At 31.0% G+C, this 18,999-nt stretch overlaps 1 pseudogene; it reads left to right on the top strand.

Annotated features, from left to right (window-relative positions):
- Window positions 1-1,824: 1,824 nt before the first annotated feature.
- Window positions 1,825-18,999, top strand: part of LOC120196385 — a 29,363-nt pseudogene continuing 12,188 nt past the window's right edge.

Raw genomic sequence — 18,999 nt, 5'->3', positions numbered from 1 at the left:
ACTTACAATATAGAATTCCTGGTGATGGACATTATGCCCTCATACAACAGCCTTTTAGGGAGGCCATGGATACACCAAGCTAGGGCGGTACCATCAACACTTCACAAAAAAAATGAAATTTATCATTGATGAAACCATTATCATCATCAACGCTGAGGAAGATATAGTGGAAAGTGTGACCACTGATGCCCTATACATTGAGGTGGATGAAGACACTTTAGAATGTTCATTTTGTTCTTTGTAATTTATAAATGCCATATTTGTGGCTGAGGATGGAAAGATTTCCAGACCTTGGTTCTCATAATGCACCAAGATGAAGCTAAAGCAAACCCTGAGAAAAGGTGTTGAGATAGGAAAAGGATTTGGAAGTCTTTTGTAGGGATGAATTGAATCCACTTTTCCTGTCACAAAGCTAGATCAATTTGGCCTTGGTTTTCAGCCCAATCACCAACAGAAAAGGAAGGAAATTTGGAAGCGCTGAGAATGAAGATTGGTAAGATTGAGTCGAGATGAAATTCAGTGGGCACCAATGATATTGCCTCCTCTTTAAGATACATTTAGATCTGGTGGCTATGTGTTTGAAAGGACCTTACCAGACTTGAAGGTTTCTTTGAAAGACTTAAGCATCAATGCCATAACAACTAACAACACTGAAGATGTTGATAGATCCAGAATCTGTTTATTATCGTTGGGGTTCGTGCTTAACAACTGGACGGTTGAAGAACTACCTGTTGTTTTCAAATTTCTTTTAGAGTAATACTCAAACTTTCCATATTTTCCTATACCGGGGCAATAGGTGATCTTTTGTAAGGGTTAATAAATTTTTTTTATTCATATTTCATAAAAGATGCATTTTCTTTTTCGACAAACATTTCTTCCTTTCTTCATTTCCTTTCTTTTGTATTTAATTTTTTTCATTCCGTATGAGATACCTTCTTCTCGCATATACACATTTCTCTTTCTCCTTTCCCTTTCAGGTCCTCAGATATTAATGATGCAGACAATGATGATTCTGACCCAGAGGTGGATTTTGAACAGCTCAGTTGTCTTAGGGAAATTGATGGATGTGAAAATGAAGAAGAGTGCAACTTAGCTTCTAAAATATTAAGGATATTGGAAAGTGAAGATAAACAAATATTGTCGTATGAAGAAAAAATCAAAGTCTTGAATTTGGGCACAGAAGATGAAAAGAATGAAGTTAAAATTGACACAACACATTTATTTGAAGCATGGAAAAGCCTGATAGACTTACTCCATGAGTACAAGGACGTGTTTCCATGGTCCTATAAAGACATGCATGAGCTAGATACGGATATGGTAGTCCACAAACTACCCATCAGGCCATAATGCAAGCCCGTACAACAAAAGCTCAGGAGGATGAGACCTGAAATGCTCCTTAAAATAAAGGAATAAGTCAAGAAACAGTTTGATGCCGACTTTCTTCAAGTGTCTAAGTATCCGGAGTGAGTGGCTAACATAGTGACAGTACCAAAGAATGATGGAAAAGTGTACATGTGTGTTCACTACCGATACCTTAACAAAGCAAGTCCTAAAGACAACTTCCCCTTGCCACACATAGATACTCCAGTGGAAAACACGACAGGAAATGCTTTCTTTTCATTCATGGACGGATTATGGGGATACAACCAGATTCAGATGCATCCAGATGACATGGAAAAAACCACGTTCACCACAATGTAGGGAACTTTCTGCTACAAGGTGATGCCCTTCGAATTAAAGAATGTTGGGGAAATATATCAAAGAGCTATGGTGACCTTATTTCATAACATGATGCATAAAGAGATTGAATTTTATGTTAATAACATGATTGTCAAGGAACAAGCTGAAAATGAACATGTTGAGAATCTGAGAATACTCTTCCAAAGGTTAAGAAAGTTCCAATTGAAACTGAATCCCAACAAGTGTACCTTCAGAGTAACATCTGGAAAGTTGTTAGGCTTTGTAGGTAGCAGGAAAGACATCGAGATTGGTCTGGATAAATTCAAAGCCATCCAGAATTTACCTCCCCCGTGAACATAAAAAGAAGTTTGAGGTTTTCTAGGTAGATTGGATTATATTTGAAAGTTCATATCTCAGCTGACCGACAAGTGCGACCTAATTTTCCACCTCTTTCAAAAGAAGAACTCTGGAACATGGGATGAGGACTGTCACACTACATTCGAGAAAATAAAAGAGTATTTATCTAGCACTCCTGTCTTAATGTCTCCCATCCTAGGCAAACCTTTATTCCTGTATTTATCCATATCTGAGAATTCAATGGGATGTGTCCTGGGCCAACATGATGAGTCCAGAAAGAAAGAGAGAGCCATTTACTACATGAGCAAGAAGTTCATTGATTGTGAGATTAGATATTCACCCATTGAAAAAGTTTGTTTCGCTTTAGTCTGGGCTACACAAAGGCTCAGACAATACATGTTGTACCACACCACTTGGTTGATTTCCAAGTTAGATCCACTAAAGTACATGATGGGCAATTTTGCTCTCTCTAGAAGGTTAGCCTGATGAAAAATGTTATTATCTGAATTTGACATCGAATATGTAAGACAAAAGGCTATAAAGGGAAGTGCCATATATGACTCATTGGCAAGCAGAACTTCTGAAAACTATGAACCACTAGACTTCGAGTTCCCAGATGAAGATTTGATGGCCATATCTTTAAAAGAAACGAGCACCTCCACATGTGACACTTGGAATATGCATTTCGATGGTGCATTAAATGTGTTAGGGCATGGTATTGGAGCTATCATGGTCTCACCCAAATGAAATCATTATCCGTTCACTAGCATATTGAACTTTGATTGCGCTAACAACATAGCAGAGTACGAGGCTTGTATTTTAGGGATTCGAGTTACTGTTGAACAGAATATAAAGACCTTACGAGTATATAGAGATTTTGCCTTAGTAATCTATCAACTCCGAGAAGAGTGTGAGACATAAGATGTAAAGTTGGTGGAATACATGAAGCTTATATTGGATCTATTCGAAGAGTTTGATGAAGTCACTTTCCATTACGTGCCTAGAGAAGAGAATCAAATGGTCGATGCCTTAGCTACCTTGGAAACAACATTCAAGGCTAGTGGGGAGTCTGACATGATGCCAATTGACATGTAGTTGTATTTTTACCCGGCACATTGTTCCAAATCAAAGAGATAAAAGACACCAAGCCTTGGTACCACGACATTATGCAATACATTAAGAATCAAAGCTATCCAGAAGAAGCCATCAAAACTGACAAAAGAACTATAAGAAGGATGGCGACCAAATATGTCCTTGATGGAGAAATCTTATACAAGAAAAGCATGATCAAGTCTTGTTAAGATGTGTAGATGCAGAAGAAGAAAAGATGATAGTGGAGGAAGTACATGGCGGAGTTTGTGGAACTCATGCAAATGGACATATGATGTCAATACAAATTATTAGATGCATATAATTTTGGTCCACATTGGAGGGCGATTGCATCAACTATGCTAGAAGATGTCATAAATGATAAATCTATGGGGATAAAATAAATGTTCTGCCTCACCCACTTCATGTGATGACAACACCATGGCCCTTTGTTATGCAGTGCATGGATGTCATTGGACAAATCCACCCAAAAGCTTCAAATGGTCATCGGTTCATTCTTGTAGCAATTGAATATTTTACAAAATGGGTGAAAGCTATGTCATATTCCAATATCACTCAGTCCATTATTTGTAAGTTCCTGAAAAAAGAGATCATATGTCGGTATGGTTTACCCAAAAGAATCATTACCGATAATGCAACAAACTTGAACAACAAGATGATGGATGCTGCTTGTGAACAATTTAACATAAATCATCACAATTATACTACTTATAGGCCAAAGAAGAATGGAGAGGTAGAAGCAGCAAACAAAAATATCAAGAAAATAATGGAGAAAATGGTCGAGACATAAAAGGATTGGAATGAGAAATTACCTTTTGCATTGTTCACTTACCGAACTTTGGTACGAACTTTGACTAGGGCAACCCTATTTTCCTTAGTATATGGGATGAAGGCAGTATTGCCCATTGAGGTGGAGATCACATCGCTTCGGGTTTTGTCGGAAGTTAAACTGGATGATGCAGAATGGGTGCAAACTCGATATGATCAATTGAACCTAATAGAAGAAAAGATGTTGAAGGCCATTCACCATAGTCAACTCTACAAAAAATGAATGATTCGAGCACATAATAAGAAGGTGCACTTAAGAGTATTTTGTGAATGAGATCTTGTACTAAAGAAGATTTGGCCAATTCAAAAAGACTTCAGAGGAAAATGGATGCCAAATTGGGAATGACCTTATGTTGTAAAAAATGCTTTCTCCGGAGGAGCACTGATCTTGTCGGAAATGGACGGGCTGGAACTACCTAATCCTGTTAATTTGAATGATTTTGCTTAGGGTGAAAACCTAAAAGGACGCCCTAAGTTAAATTAAAAAAATGTTTAGAGTTAAACCTGAAAGGTCACTCTAAATTGAAAAACAATAACAAAAAATAAGGCGAGTCCAAGATGAAAACTAGAAAAGGGCATCATGAGACCAAGGATGGATCCAAGTTGAAAACCCGAAAGGGCGGCTTAGATAGTGATCCAGGATTCGCACGTGGGAAAGGTCTAGAATCAGGGAAGTAAAACATCATGGAATCCAAGTCTTCTGTGGACTTAACAATTCGGAGGAACTTTACACTCTCCCGAACGTTGTCACATCTTCGAATTCCCCTCGACAAAAGATGTACTCAAAAGTCATCTAACGGTGTGTCAGTTCAAAGGCGTCCGCATTGTCGAGATCTAGGACATCTACCTGTATTTCTTTTAAATATTGACTTTTCAGAATGTTTACCATGTACTCTTTATTCTTTTTCCTCATAAATAAATATGGTCATTTCTCTAAAAAAAGTAAAATACTTTCAAGCATCTTAGAATGAATTTAAATAGGAATGATTTATTCACTTTTGAAAAGATAATTGCATAGTATTGTACAAAGTTTTTTTTCAAAATGTACATGTGTTCGGAAGCCGATAAAGGTTTTTTGCACCATACTCGAGATAATGGGTTCTAGTTCATTGAAAGGCATTGTTTAAATCAAGACTAGAAGTAAACCTTCTTTTTGTAATTTTACATAATGTATATCAGATCTAGGCCTGTTGAGGAATTCAAGATTCCAGAATCAAGAGTCATCCGAAATGACAGCAAGAGATTGAGATTTCTCTCTAAACCTTAAAATAATATATGTTTCATATGCATTTTAGGCATACATAAGAACATTGCATCCATAGCATTGCATATAAGCATAATTTTGCAGATTTTGTCAGAGTCATTTTCAAGACTACTAAATTCAAATGAAGCTCAAAATTAAAAACAATGCAGCGTATTCAAGTTAGATTTCAACTTCACAAAGAAGGACACCTGGCCCAAGGCAAATTTATTCAATCTGGACTCAACTTCACGACGAATAAGTTACCCACGATTTTAATTTTGCGAAGAAGGATATCATGCCCAATAAATCAACTTAGTTTCACAACAAATGAGTCATTTGCAACAAGAAGGAACTATCTCCCAGCCTAATTTACAACATAGCTCAAGGCGAGAAGGGTTATCTGTCAACGAAAACTTTCGAGTTCGATTCCATTCCATTCAGCTCGATGGCATATCAACCGCATGGTAGCAGCGAGGAACTACTCTTCAGTCAACTTTTCAAATCGAGGTCTTTAAACCAAGAAGAAGACCAAGGCTAACTACCATTTGGCTACAAGAAGCCATTTTCCAGTTCAGATTTCAACTTCACAGTGAAGGATATCATGCTCGAAGCATCGAAGATCGACTCAACTTCATGAGGAATGAGTCACCAGTAATTCAGCTCAACAGCAGGGAGCCATGATCTATTAGAATTTTCAAGTCGAATTTCAACTCCGCGACGGAAGATATTCTATAAGAGAGTCAACAGACATTGAGTCAGATTTCAATCACAGAGAAATATATAAGACTCACATGAGCAAATTCACTTTTTGGACCCTCTTCTTACGAAACAAGATTTTGCGTCCTTTTATCTTTGCCCTATTTTCATTACACGATAAATGGGCAAAAAAGGGGCAGCTGTAGACACTCATTTTCATCCAGAGTTTATTTAGCACATATATAATAATATAATGTGGTCTTTGAAAATATTTTTTTAAAACACATAATTTAAATGTTTTCTAAGCATATAATAGATAATTTTAAAAATCGGTTTAAAAACATATTATATGGTTTTGAAAATATGATTTAAAAAACATATATTATAGTTTTGAAAACACATTTTTGTAAACGTATATTATATAGTTTCGAAAAACACTTTTTTTTTTGAAAACATATATTATATAGTTTTGAAAAACATTTTAAAAAATATATATATTATATGGTTTTGAAAAACATTTTTTGAAAACATATATACTATATGGTTTTGAAAAACATTTTTTGAAAACATATATACTGTATGGTTTTGAAAAACAATTTTGAAAACATATATATATTATGATTTTGAAAAATAATTTTTGAAAACTTATATATATATATATATATATATATATATATATATATATATATTGTGGTTTTGACGGTCCGAGCGGTAGGGCTCCATCGGCAGGTGGCTGGCTTGTGGTCGGTTAAAGGTAAGTTGGGAGAGAGTTTAGAGAGAAGTGAGAGGATTTGATTTTGGGAGAAATGGGTGAAATGCTATTTTTTGTGATTTGAGGGTATTTATAGGGAGGACCTTTGTGTAAATATAAAATTCTTAAATTATTTCCGATGTCCCTACAGTTTTGATGCGTAATTCATTTTGGTCACCCGTTGTAAATTTTCCCTTGAATTTTGAATTTATTCAATTTAATCCCTATTTATATTTTTTATATTTATGCAATTTGACCCCATAACTTCTTATTTTCTTCTTGCGGTCTTTATTTAATTCCAATTTGATCATTGGTTTTTAATTCTTTTCAATTTGGTCCTTTTAATTCAAATTTTCTTTTAATTCACTATTTTATTTCTTTTCTTTTCTTTTTTTATTTTTTAACATTAATTTTATTTATGTTTTTAGGTAAATTTCAAATCCTTCAATGGTAAGTAATTCATATCGAACTTTTAAATTTTAATTTAACCTTTAATTTTCACAATTAAGGCAACCTAGAAATTAAATTAAGTATCGAAAGGGCAGTATACGGATGCTAATCCTTCTCTGGCTGTAATCGACTCCCGAATGCGATTCAATTCTAGTAAAAATGCAGATCAGGTAAAATGGTAAATTAAGGTATCCGACCAACCTATTTTTTTAAATGATCGGTGGCGGCTCTATCACATCAAATTTAAGTCAGAACTCAATTTCGGGCCCATCCGAAGGATGGTTACAACATTATTATTTTAAGAGATTAATAATTCATTTGAATAGATATTTATATGAAAAGATTTATTTATTCTAATATTCACTTACAAACTCTTTATAAATGATTATAAGTGATGATTCGATTCTCAGATTTTTCATAAGATTATTTAATGTATTATCTTTCTGTTGATCTTCTTTGATTATAAGTGTATTCAATTTATACCAATTATAACACTCTTCCCGTTGATCTTCTTTGATTCCGCGATGATGGGCCTACATCATCATTGGTATAATCTTTATGATCATTTCTTCCGCATCCTCATTGACCATAACCTCATTCTTGTTCACAACCTCGACCTTTTTGGCGATTTTCTTCTTAACTATATTTCAAAGATATCATGGCTTTGATTGCTTGTTCAATGGAATAGTCTTATCTCTTTTTGGATCTATATGCTTGAGCTTATAACTCACCCATAACTTGTACAATAGTCATAGAGTCTAAATCTTTTGATTCAAAGATTATTTAAGCATATGGAAAAGATTATACTTACTGTCATTGATCATAAAGATTATAACATTCAATGACCGTTAGTATGTTTGAGTCATAGAGTCTAAATCTTGTTCAATCGATTCATCACTTATAATCATTTATATAGAGTTTGTAAGTGAATATTAGAATAAATAAATCATTTCATAATAATATCAAAGATTATACTTACGGTCATTGATCATAAGATTATAACATTCAATGATCGTAAGTATGACAAGTTTAATATTAAATGTTATAACTGATATAAATTGAGTCATTTGTCTTGAATCAAAGAAGATCAGTATATCAGCTTAATTGCTAAAGTATCCATATCAGAAAATTAAATGTTTTTGTTGAATCTAAATAAAGTTGAAGCAAAGTGCTTGGCGTCCAATATGGAAGATGATGCATGGTGTTTACATATGAGATTTGACCACATCAATTTTGCAGTAATTAAGATGTTAAGAGAAAAGAAGATGGTTAATGAAATTTTGAACATTAATAATTCTAATCAATTATGTGAGACATGTCTCCTAGGCAAGCATGTAAGATTGAGTTTTCTAAAAGAAACAACATTGAAGAGAAATCAAGCCTCTTCAACTTGTTCATACTGATGTAGGAGGATCAACCACTTTGTCATCATTCAGTAAAAAAAGATACATGTCATAACGTTATAAAAAAATAAAAATAACAATTTTAGGGTTTTCCTTTTGAAAATTAAAAAATATGGTTCGAAGGAGTTGCTACCAATCTTTGTTTAGGGTGTGATTGGATCAACAAAAAATATTTTATCATTTTAATAAATTTTAATTTTTTAAAATGATTTTTAGGTCAGCTTTTCAAAAAAATCATTTCGGGAGTCGATTACATGTGAGGAGGGATTAGCACCTCCACAATTCCCAAAATTTGATATCTAATCGATTAATTATTGTCTTTACAATGGAAAACTAAGAATTCAAATTTAATTTAAATAATGATTTTTCTTACACCCGATTGGGCCTAAAGTGCCACATTAGGCTATCGAGGCAACCCCTGATTTTTTAAATCTATTCGTTTTCTTTTCAAACATGCTAGATGGTATCATAAATAATTGTTATAAAAACATTTTACAAAATGGAGCTCCATGAAACATAATTTAAAACCCAAATAATACATCTCGATGTTTGATACAAAAAATACATAAGTAAGGTTCTCTGAATACACATGCCCACTAAAGTTATAGTACAGTACTCTGAAGGAGATGTTGGAAGTCCTACTGCGACGGTGCTCTATGAATTGTTCAAGCTACCAATTTGCCCACGAAAAACATCCGAAGATTTGGCTTATAAAACCTAACAGTATAATCGCTAATCTAGAGCAACATTAAGAGTTTCATAAACACAAGCATGCTAAAGACATGGTACTAAGCAATAGGTACATGCATGATCTAGATCAAGTGCTACATACTTGAGGTATTACTAATCTATCTCTGAAGCATGAGTCTCACACTTACCTTAATCCTCTACCAAGGGCCTCGCCATGGGTACACCACTAAAGGGTCTCTAACATTAATGACTATAACTATTACGCATTATCTAAACGTGATATTAACTCTAATGTTCATTATCTGAATGCAACAGCGCCTCTACTATGCAATACACAAACATTATGGTGTGGCTAATGGGCTACATCTTGGGGCAGCACACCCCTCTAGCCTACATAGGATACCCTTAGGTATCTAGGGTAAGATCCGAAACTACATCAAAAATGTACTCAGGAACTTTACATTAGAATTTGATGTTTCAAGAAATTGATGTTTCAAGAATCATTTAAGATTTGAGTGTATTAATAAGGTACTCAGGAACCCTTACATCAAAATTTTTGAAGATATAAAGATAACATGAGTGTTTCCATTATTCAAGCAATTAGGGGTATTTCGAACATTTTAATTTCTGATGGATTCTTAGTAACTTGATCCAGTAAGGGTAAAACAGTAGTTTGTATTATTCTGAATTTATATCGCATTATCATGACTTCAAGTTAACTCATACTAATCGATCTCTACCCTGTCAAACTTGTCAATAAATCAGAACGATATACTTTACAAATAATCATTTTTTAATATTGATTACACTGGTTGAACCGATGACTTCCAGAATCACCATTAAACGAAACTAGAAGAGACGATCATGAGTTCGATGGTATTATATTTTTCTGTGATGTATCAGTATCAAGAATACCCAATATACTTGAGTTATGCTCTATAACCTTTAGGGATAATACAACATAAGTTATTGATGTTTCTAGAATTTATCCAAAGACACTTACTTATTCCAAGTCGTTAGGATATTTAGGTCACTTCAACACTCGAGGTTACTTCAGTCATCTTGAAGTTCAAGGTATTTTAATTATTTTGGGGTTTAGGGTATTTCAGTTATTAGAATATCGGAAGTTATTTTAGTTATTTCGCAGTTCAATGACATTTCGGTAATTCCTTTTAATCCAAACATATGAACTTTTTCTGATAATTGGACAAGTATGTCCTTTCCTTCCGTCCAGTCTTTTCATTAATTCAATTGTTTTTGAATAATTCAAACATGAATAATACTAACAATATTTTAGTCTTTAGGTACTTGTTGATAATCAACAATTATGGTCTTGTACCTTCTCGAATGTTATGATCCGATTATCAGTGACTATCCGAGCAGATCGAGAATTTAACAGATGAAACAATAATTTGTTGGATTAAATATGAATTCTCAAGGTACTTCCACTATCAAGGTCAGTCCATACCATTTTTACCTCATAGGGGAAATTTTGTAATTTCTTAACTAGGTGATTCCGGTATTAAAACTTTTAACGAAGATAATTAGAATTTAAAGATTCTGAGGTTGATTACTTTATCGGTTAATCAATGAACCTAAAATTATTTCTCATCAGTCTTCTAGGGTGTTTTGCGTGAAATCTGAGTCCTATTCAGTTTAATGACTTTTCATCGCATTTGGATCGAGTTTAGAAATATATTAATTACACAAATGTATCCAAACATATTCTTCTATGCATTAACCATTGTCAACATGCTCCATAAATCATACATAAAGTAGTAATGTATTACCTTGATTTTCGTGCTAATCAATCAAATATTTAAACTCCATTCGATTGCCCTCGAACTTTAATTCTACGTCCCATAATTTCTCGGATACATAGCAACTGAATTTACGTCAGAAACTGAACTTAATCGAAAAACCAAATTGAATATGAGGATAAAACACTAAAAATGACTTATCGAGTGATAATTTGGCGAAACAGACTTCAGATTCAGATTCAGGACGTCAAAAAACATAAAATAAGACTTTTTGAAAATATTGACTTTATGGTCAAAGTTAATGGGTTGACTTTGCCTGTGTTGACTCAGTTCATATCAGTTTGACTGGACCAATTCAATCCGACTGGACCATTTCCAAAAGCTTACTAGATCAGAGGACGAATCCCACACGCACTGTTGGCGTGTGTGGCGGCAACGGGGGCTCTTTTTGAATGGACGATTCTCCCCTGAGCAACAATACACTTAAAATAATCCACATCAGTCATTTAACCAACCCAAAACAACTTAAATCAATCGAAAATATTCGAATCTTACCCCCAACGACAGTTGACTGCGGCGCGACAACTAGGGACTAATCCAATCGGGTTTTGGTCACACAATGCCAGTGAATGCAATAGAGATGGCGGTGAGGCGCGACAGTCGACAGTTTGGCCGAAATCAATGTTAAATTGAGGTAATTGGGGGTAGAGACGATGAAGCTTTACGACAGGTTTTACGGCGAACGACGTTGATTTTGGACGAGGGGTTTGGGAGGTTTTGTTCGTCGGTCGACGGCAAATCAATTGGGAGTGGTGGCGCGCATGAAGATGGTTGAATGAAGGCGAAATCGGGGACGATGACTCGGGCTCGACTGGGGAAAAAATTTAGGGGTTAGGAACTATGGTTTTTGATTTGGGGATTTTTGGGGTTAACCGGGTTTAATCTAATATATATATATATATATATATATATATATATATATATAATAAAAAAAATCTCAAACAGTACGACCGGCCTTATCCCGGAGGCATGGGTCAGGGGTTTGAGACCCCATAGTCACAACTTGTAGATTTTTGTTATTTTTCACTGCCAAGAAAAAATGGGAAAATTTAGTGTTAAGTCCTTGAACTTTCCAGAGTTTTGAAATCGAACTGCAAGTTTCTAAAATTTACAATTTAATCCCTTAAATTTACCTAAATTAATTTCAATTTTTTTATTTTATTTAAAAGTAGGGTTATTATATTAAGATTTCAATAAATATATTTTTTTAGTATCATCCAATTGTTACATTGAAAATTTTATGCAGCCCCTACTTCATGTTGAATCCAATTTTAAAAATTATGTGCTTCAAACAACATTCTTCGATCTTTCTTTTATATAACTTTTAATTGTTTTATCGATAAAATCTTATAAATTATTAAATATGATGAATGTTTGATAGTTTTTATTTTTTATTTGTTATGAATTAATATAATATATTCATATGAAATTCATATTAATAAAAGTTTATAAGTCTTAGAAAACACTTATTAAAAGTGATTAACTTCTGTGGTATCCGTAATGACCGAAATAACATATGTTATATCTAGCATCGCGATAAATAAAATACGATAAAAAATATGGCCACGAGCGCAATTTGAATCCATGCATATTACATCTAACAAGAACAATCCAACGTACTGATTTCTAGAAATTGTAAACAAATATGCATGTTTGTGAATATTTTAACACTAGATGATGATGATGTTAAAATTGAAGCCATGTAATTACATAAATTTGTCCTCTTCCCCCCCCCCCCAAAAAAAACTATAGTGTAGTTGGGATTCTAATTATATTCAATTTAATAGAATTCAAATTAATTGATTGACTAAATATATATACCACACTACATAATTATAAGTAATTATCCAATTCAATGTTGTGTTAGGAAGCAAATAAGTCAACCTTGAAAAGATTAATGGTTTTCGGTTGAAGTGTAGACTTTGATTATCCAATTCTTTATGAGTTGTTTTACCATCACCGCAAGTGTTGAAAAATCTGTTATTGGTCTTGCTGTAAACTTAATTTAATTCACCAAATATCATACGTCAGATCCTAAATATCTTTCATCAAGAAATTAAGATGATTATATATTTAAGGGTAAATTTTATAAATGGTTCCCTAACTATGTGGTGTTGTTTTATTAAGTCCATCAACTGTAAAAAGTTACAAAATGATCCATCAATTATAGGGTGCTACTTAGTTGAGCCTCCTGACTATTTAAAATTACAAAATAGTCATCTAACTATTCATATGTTCTAAACTCGTCATTTTCGTTAAAAAAATTACGATAGTTTGAGCTTTATATTAACATGTTGACTGAGATATGATAAAATTTGATCATAGAATCGCAAATGACTATATAGTTCAAACAGTTATGAGATCAGATTTTATCATATTCCTATCAACAAGTTAACATTCAACTCAGACGATCGTCAACGTAAAAGTACGAGTTTGGAACTTATAAATAGTCGAGTGCCCATTTTGTAGCTTCTAATAGTCGAGGGACTCAACAAGACAGTGTCTATAGTTGGGTGACCATTTTATAACTTCTAATAGTATAAGGACTCAACAAAGCTACTTCTTATAGTCAGAGGACCATTTATATACTTTGTCATATATTTAAATAAATATTACGATATTAAAAGTTTATTTTTTTAAACTGAGGTAATTACAGGGTAGTAAGATTCTAAAATCATTTGACAATGAATATTCAAATATCTCTGCATATGTTGGTTCTCGACTCGAAACCTTAAGGAACAACAAACCTCCCTTTGACTATTGAGATAACTTGATTCGTAAAAAATCATTTTTAAAATAATGATAATATAATTTTTTTAATTAACAACCGAGTTGGCATATATTTTAATTTAATTTATGAACTTTGAAAATTCTATTAATGGGGATTGAAATACTTTTCGCTTAATTGAATTGATGCTTTCATTTTGAAGTTTGCTTGGAGCGTAGGTAAATTATTAGTACAATAATATATTTGAGGAAGTAAAGTCTCAGACTACTTAATCATTACAACAAAATAGTATATTATATGATGAATTACTATAAGTATGGTCTTCCATTTGGTTTAAGCCAAGTAATTAGATAGTAACAAGAAGTGACAACCATTGTTATTTGCTCTAATTTTGTTCAATATTTTATATGTTGATTATTTTAATTTGGGCATATAGGAATTTTTCCCTTTTTGTATTTATAGATTATTTAAAAACAACAATCTTACTATTATGGGGTTTTCTTTTAGCAGTAAAAAAGAGTTTTTTATGATCTTTGAAGATTCAAATTTAGGTCTCATTGAACGGTTTAACTTTGTAGAAAATTGTCAAATAATGCATCCTCTATTGTTTATTTGATTTATGATGTCAACTTTTTCCCTCTTATGAAGTTAAAATATTTATTTTCAGAATGAAATTGAGATGAAATATTAACTAAAATTATTTGACATAAAATATATAAATTTATTAAATATTTAACTTTACAATAAAGCATGATTATAAGATATTCAACTCCTAGTGATAGTAAATTGCTTCTTCTTTTAATATTTCTCTAAAAGCTTCATTTAAAAAAAGCAACAGTAAAAATTTTACATCCTAAAATTAAAATCATATAATAAACTATATAATTATAAATATAAATATAATCCATATAATTAAATTCAAAATTGATCATTATAAAGTATAGACATATGAATCATAACCAAAAGTTATATAAGAATAATTATAGACCATTCTTATCTCTAGTGACATTTAACACGAACTGAAAATCACATAAATGATATTTATACATGACAAAATTCGATTTATACCTAAACGTCTAGAGTTTTAATTATCGGTCCAACTATAGATTGTTATTTGTTAAGTATATCACTATTAAAATTTATAAAATAGTCACCTAACTATTCATATATTCCAATCTCATCCTTTTTTATTAAATTGATGATAATTTGAGTTGGATGTTAACCTGCTAACTAAAATATGATATCAGAATCTCAAATGGTTATCATATCCCAACATGTTAACATGCCATCAATTATTTAATGGAAAAGGACGAGCTTGGAACATATGAATAGTAAGCTGACCATTTTGTAACTTTTAATAGTCAAGGGACTCAACAAAGAAATGCCCAATAATCAAAGGATTATTTTGTAACTTTTAATAGTTAGGACTTTATAAAAATCACCCTATAGTCGATGGACCATTTATGTACTTTACCCAAAAATAATTAGCATAAGCAATTGCCCCACCCCATCACTTACCCTTAATACGCACTATTAAATGACACAAGCATTAATTACAAACATCATGCGGCTAGTGCACTCCTGAAATTAAGAACAACACCAACAACTCTTGCATTTGCTTCTCTAATTTTCTTCATCTTCTTACATACTCTCCTGATATTTATCATCAAATCGATTATAAATGTTACTCATTTCAATTCGTTGGACTTCAATTTAGTTTTTCAATTTTTTATCCCAAAATTTATAATCAATGTTTATTAATCGAATTGAAAGTTTAATGGGATATATGAACGATCTGTTTGTTTGGTTGTAATTGGTTTTCTAGAAATTGAATTCTACAAAATGAATTACAGGAATTTGAATTCTGGAAAATAAATTACATTTCTAGAAAACGTTTTCCGGAAAATATTTTCCGTAAAATGAATTATATTTTTTTCTGAAAAACATCTGAAAAACGTTTTACGATGTTTGGAATATGTTGTTTAAACCTTTTTTCCACTAGTTGATGTGTTTTTTTTTAATTATTTATTACAAATATTAAATACAATAAATAATTTATTTATTATTAAATATTATTTTTATAATTTTATTAATAAAAATATTAATATTGGTATATTTTATTGAAATAAAAATATTATAAATTATATTAATTATTTATTAAAGTAATAGTGTTATATTATATTTTAAAAATATTAATTAGTATATTTTAAATATCTTTATTAAAATATTATTAGATTATTATATTAATATAAATTTTATTAATAATTTATTATATATTATTAAATAAAAATATATTATATTATAATAATATAATTGATTATTTTATTATAATATTAAAAATATTATATTATTAGAAATATTAATAAATATATTTTAAATGTTTTAATAATTAATATTTTGATTAAAATGATATTAAAATATTTTATTAATATTAATTTCATAAAATAAAATTATTTTGAGTATTTATTCTTTGAAGTGAAAAATTCAGAAAATGACTTACGGAAAATCAGACCGTAAGTCATTTTCCAGAAAACACAAAGGAAATTCTGTTGACCAGGAAAATGTTTTATGTTGACCAACCAGTTTTACACCAACCAAACATTAGAAAATATTTTTCGGAAAACGAATTACGTGAAACAAACAAAGGAAAACATTTTTCGTAAAAGGAATTACATAATTGGTTTTCCCCAAAACAAACAGACATTGTATTCCACATTTTCAAACTATGATCTTTATTTTAAAGTTAAAACTTTCCAATTTCATTATTGAAATATGAATCATTTTAAATTGATCTCCAAACTTTTAAAAATTTCAAATTTATCTTCAAACTATCATTATATACTAATCAAGTCACCTTTTAATAGCATTGTTATAAAACTAATAACTATAATGTAAACAATGACGTTGATTATGTAATAATATCATATAACATTAGTGATAGTCTATTAAAATCCAAGAATACTTATAATTTTGACCCGTTATATTGTTATCTAATACACATTAGTGTTTGCATAGTAGTTAATAATTTTTTTAATAATTTTATTAGAATGAGATATATTACCTTATAATGATAATTTAGAAAATAAATAGAATATTTGAAAGTTTAAAAATTAATTAAGAAAGTTATAGTTTAAGAAAATGTGATCCAATTAATCAAACGAACTTATTTTAGGTTTTAATTAGGAACACGTGGTTGCATCGTGTGAAGGGGAATTGCGTGCAGGAGATTTGTGTTCTTTAACCTGGTAGGATGCAGGGGATTTGATCTCAAAATAGTAAAACTGCTGTTAAGTCCCTTATAAATTATAAAATTACAAGTTAATCTAATAGTTAAAATTTTATTTTGACCTCTTAAAATTTATAATTAGATTATAATCTATCATGTTTCTATGGTTTCGCCTTGCATGTTGAGTTCAGCTTTGGAAACGATCTATCAAGTCCGATGCGAATTCGAAAATTTAAATTGATTAATCTAAATTCAAATTTAAAGACTCTTAATCATTTGACACTAAGTGTTTAAATCTAAGACATGGCATGTTTCTGAGATTTTAGTAATTCGGGGTAAATATAAAAATTAGGCCTCCAATAATAAGTATCGAAAAAAATTAAATTGTAAGAGCAAGAACAAATAAATAAATTTGTTTTTAAATTATTTTTATTACGTTTAATAAACTATCTATTAGAGCCGTCTCAGACATTTTCGATGCCCTGAGCAAAATAAAAATATAGATCCTTATAAAATGAAAGTATATTCTAATTCTTTGAATAATTAATTTTATATTTTGTTAATAAATTGTATAAAAATGATTAAATTATGGGCTCACACTATAAAAGCAAAAAGTATGATTGACAAGAAATTAGAGACCTCAATTATGATTAAAAAAATTAGAGACCTCAATTATAAAGGTAAAAAGTGAGATTAAAAAAATAGAGACCTCAATTTTAAAAGTAAAAAGTGAGATTGAAAAAATTAGGGGCCTAAATTATATAAGTAAAAAATGAGATTGAAAAATTAGGGGTCTCAATTATAAAGGCAAAAATTGATATTGAAATAAAACCAAGAGCTCAATTATAAACGTACAAAGTGAGATTAGAAAACTTAGGATCATCAATTATAAATTTTTTTTAAAAAAGGAGATTGCAAAAAATTAAGGCCTCAATTATAAAAATAAAAAGTAGGATTATAAAAATTAGGGACCTCAATTATAAAGATAAAAAACTAAAATTAAAGAATATTAAAGGCTTAAATTATAAAAATAAAAAATATAATAGAAAATTTCTGCACCCTCTAATAGCCAAAAAAAAAATTAAGAAGTATAATTTTAGTGAAAAATCAAAAAATAATTTTAAAATATCATATCAATATCGTTGTTGATTTTTTAATGATAGATAACCAATAAAATTAAAATGTAACATTAATTATAATTTAAAAAAATTGAATAACCAAAATAAAAATAAAATAATAGATGTGTGATTAAAAAATAATTTATTATTTTTAATGGGTTAACTACTTCAAATATCACCGATATTTAAGTGCGGGTTTGAAAATGTCACTAACGTTTCAATTTTTTCAATTTTAAAATTGACGTTTATATTTAACTCCAATTACGCAATGACACGATAACATGTTATCTCTGTGCCGTGACGGTGATAATGTGACTCCCTCATCAAAACGAAGTTGTTTTGACGCAACTGTTTTGATGCTTAAAAAAGCCAAAACAACGACGAATAATTCGTGGCATTTGGTTAAAAATTGCTTCTCTTGAGATTTGAACCAAAGATGTCCATAAATTAATGCTAAGCACCAAACCACCAAACAAACTTGATAACTTGTTTTGTATTTAACAAAACTAATATACATGTTAAATAGTAGTTTTTAATCTTCCTAACCAATCCAAATCCATAGACGTTTCAGTAATGCTAACAAACTGTTCGACAAAATGCCAAGCTCTAGATTTTTCAACAACCAAGCTCGTGCTTTCCAAGAATTTTTTTTTTTTGAATACTGAAAAAGCATCAAGCTTTATAGAGGGCAAAGATCAACGTATAAGATGGCAAATAAAATTAGTTCAGATTGATAATTTTGCTTCCGTAGCTACCACCGGTGCCATAGTTTTTACCACCACCATAACTTCCTTGGCCTCCATAACAACTACCACTACCAATAACACGTTTTGAACATGTTATTACCACCACCATAACTTCCTTGGCCTCCATAACAACTACCACTACCAATAACACGT

The sequence above is a fragment of the Hibiscus syriacus genome, unplaced genomic scaffold (genome assembly GCF_006381635.1).
Source record: "Hibiscus syriacus cultivar Baekdansim isolate YM2019G1 unplaced genomic scaffold, ASM638163v2 tig00117032_pilon, whole genome shotgun sequence".
Taxonomy (NCBI): Eukaryota; Viridiplantae; Streptophyta; class Magnoliopsida; order Malvales; family Malvaceae; genus Hibiscus; species Hibiscus syriacus.
Note: the sequence above shows the minus strand (reverse complement) of the source record. Positions and strands in the feature narration are given on the sequence as shown.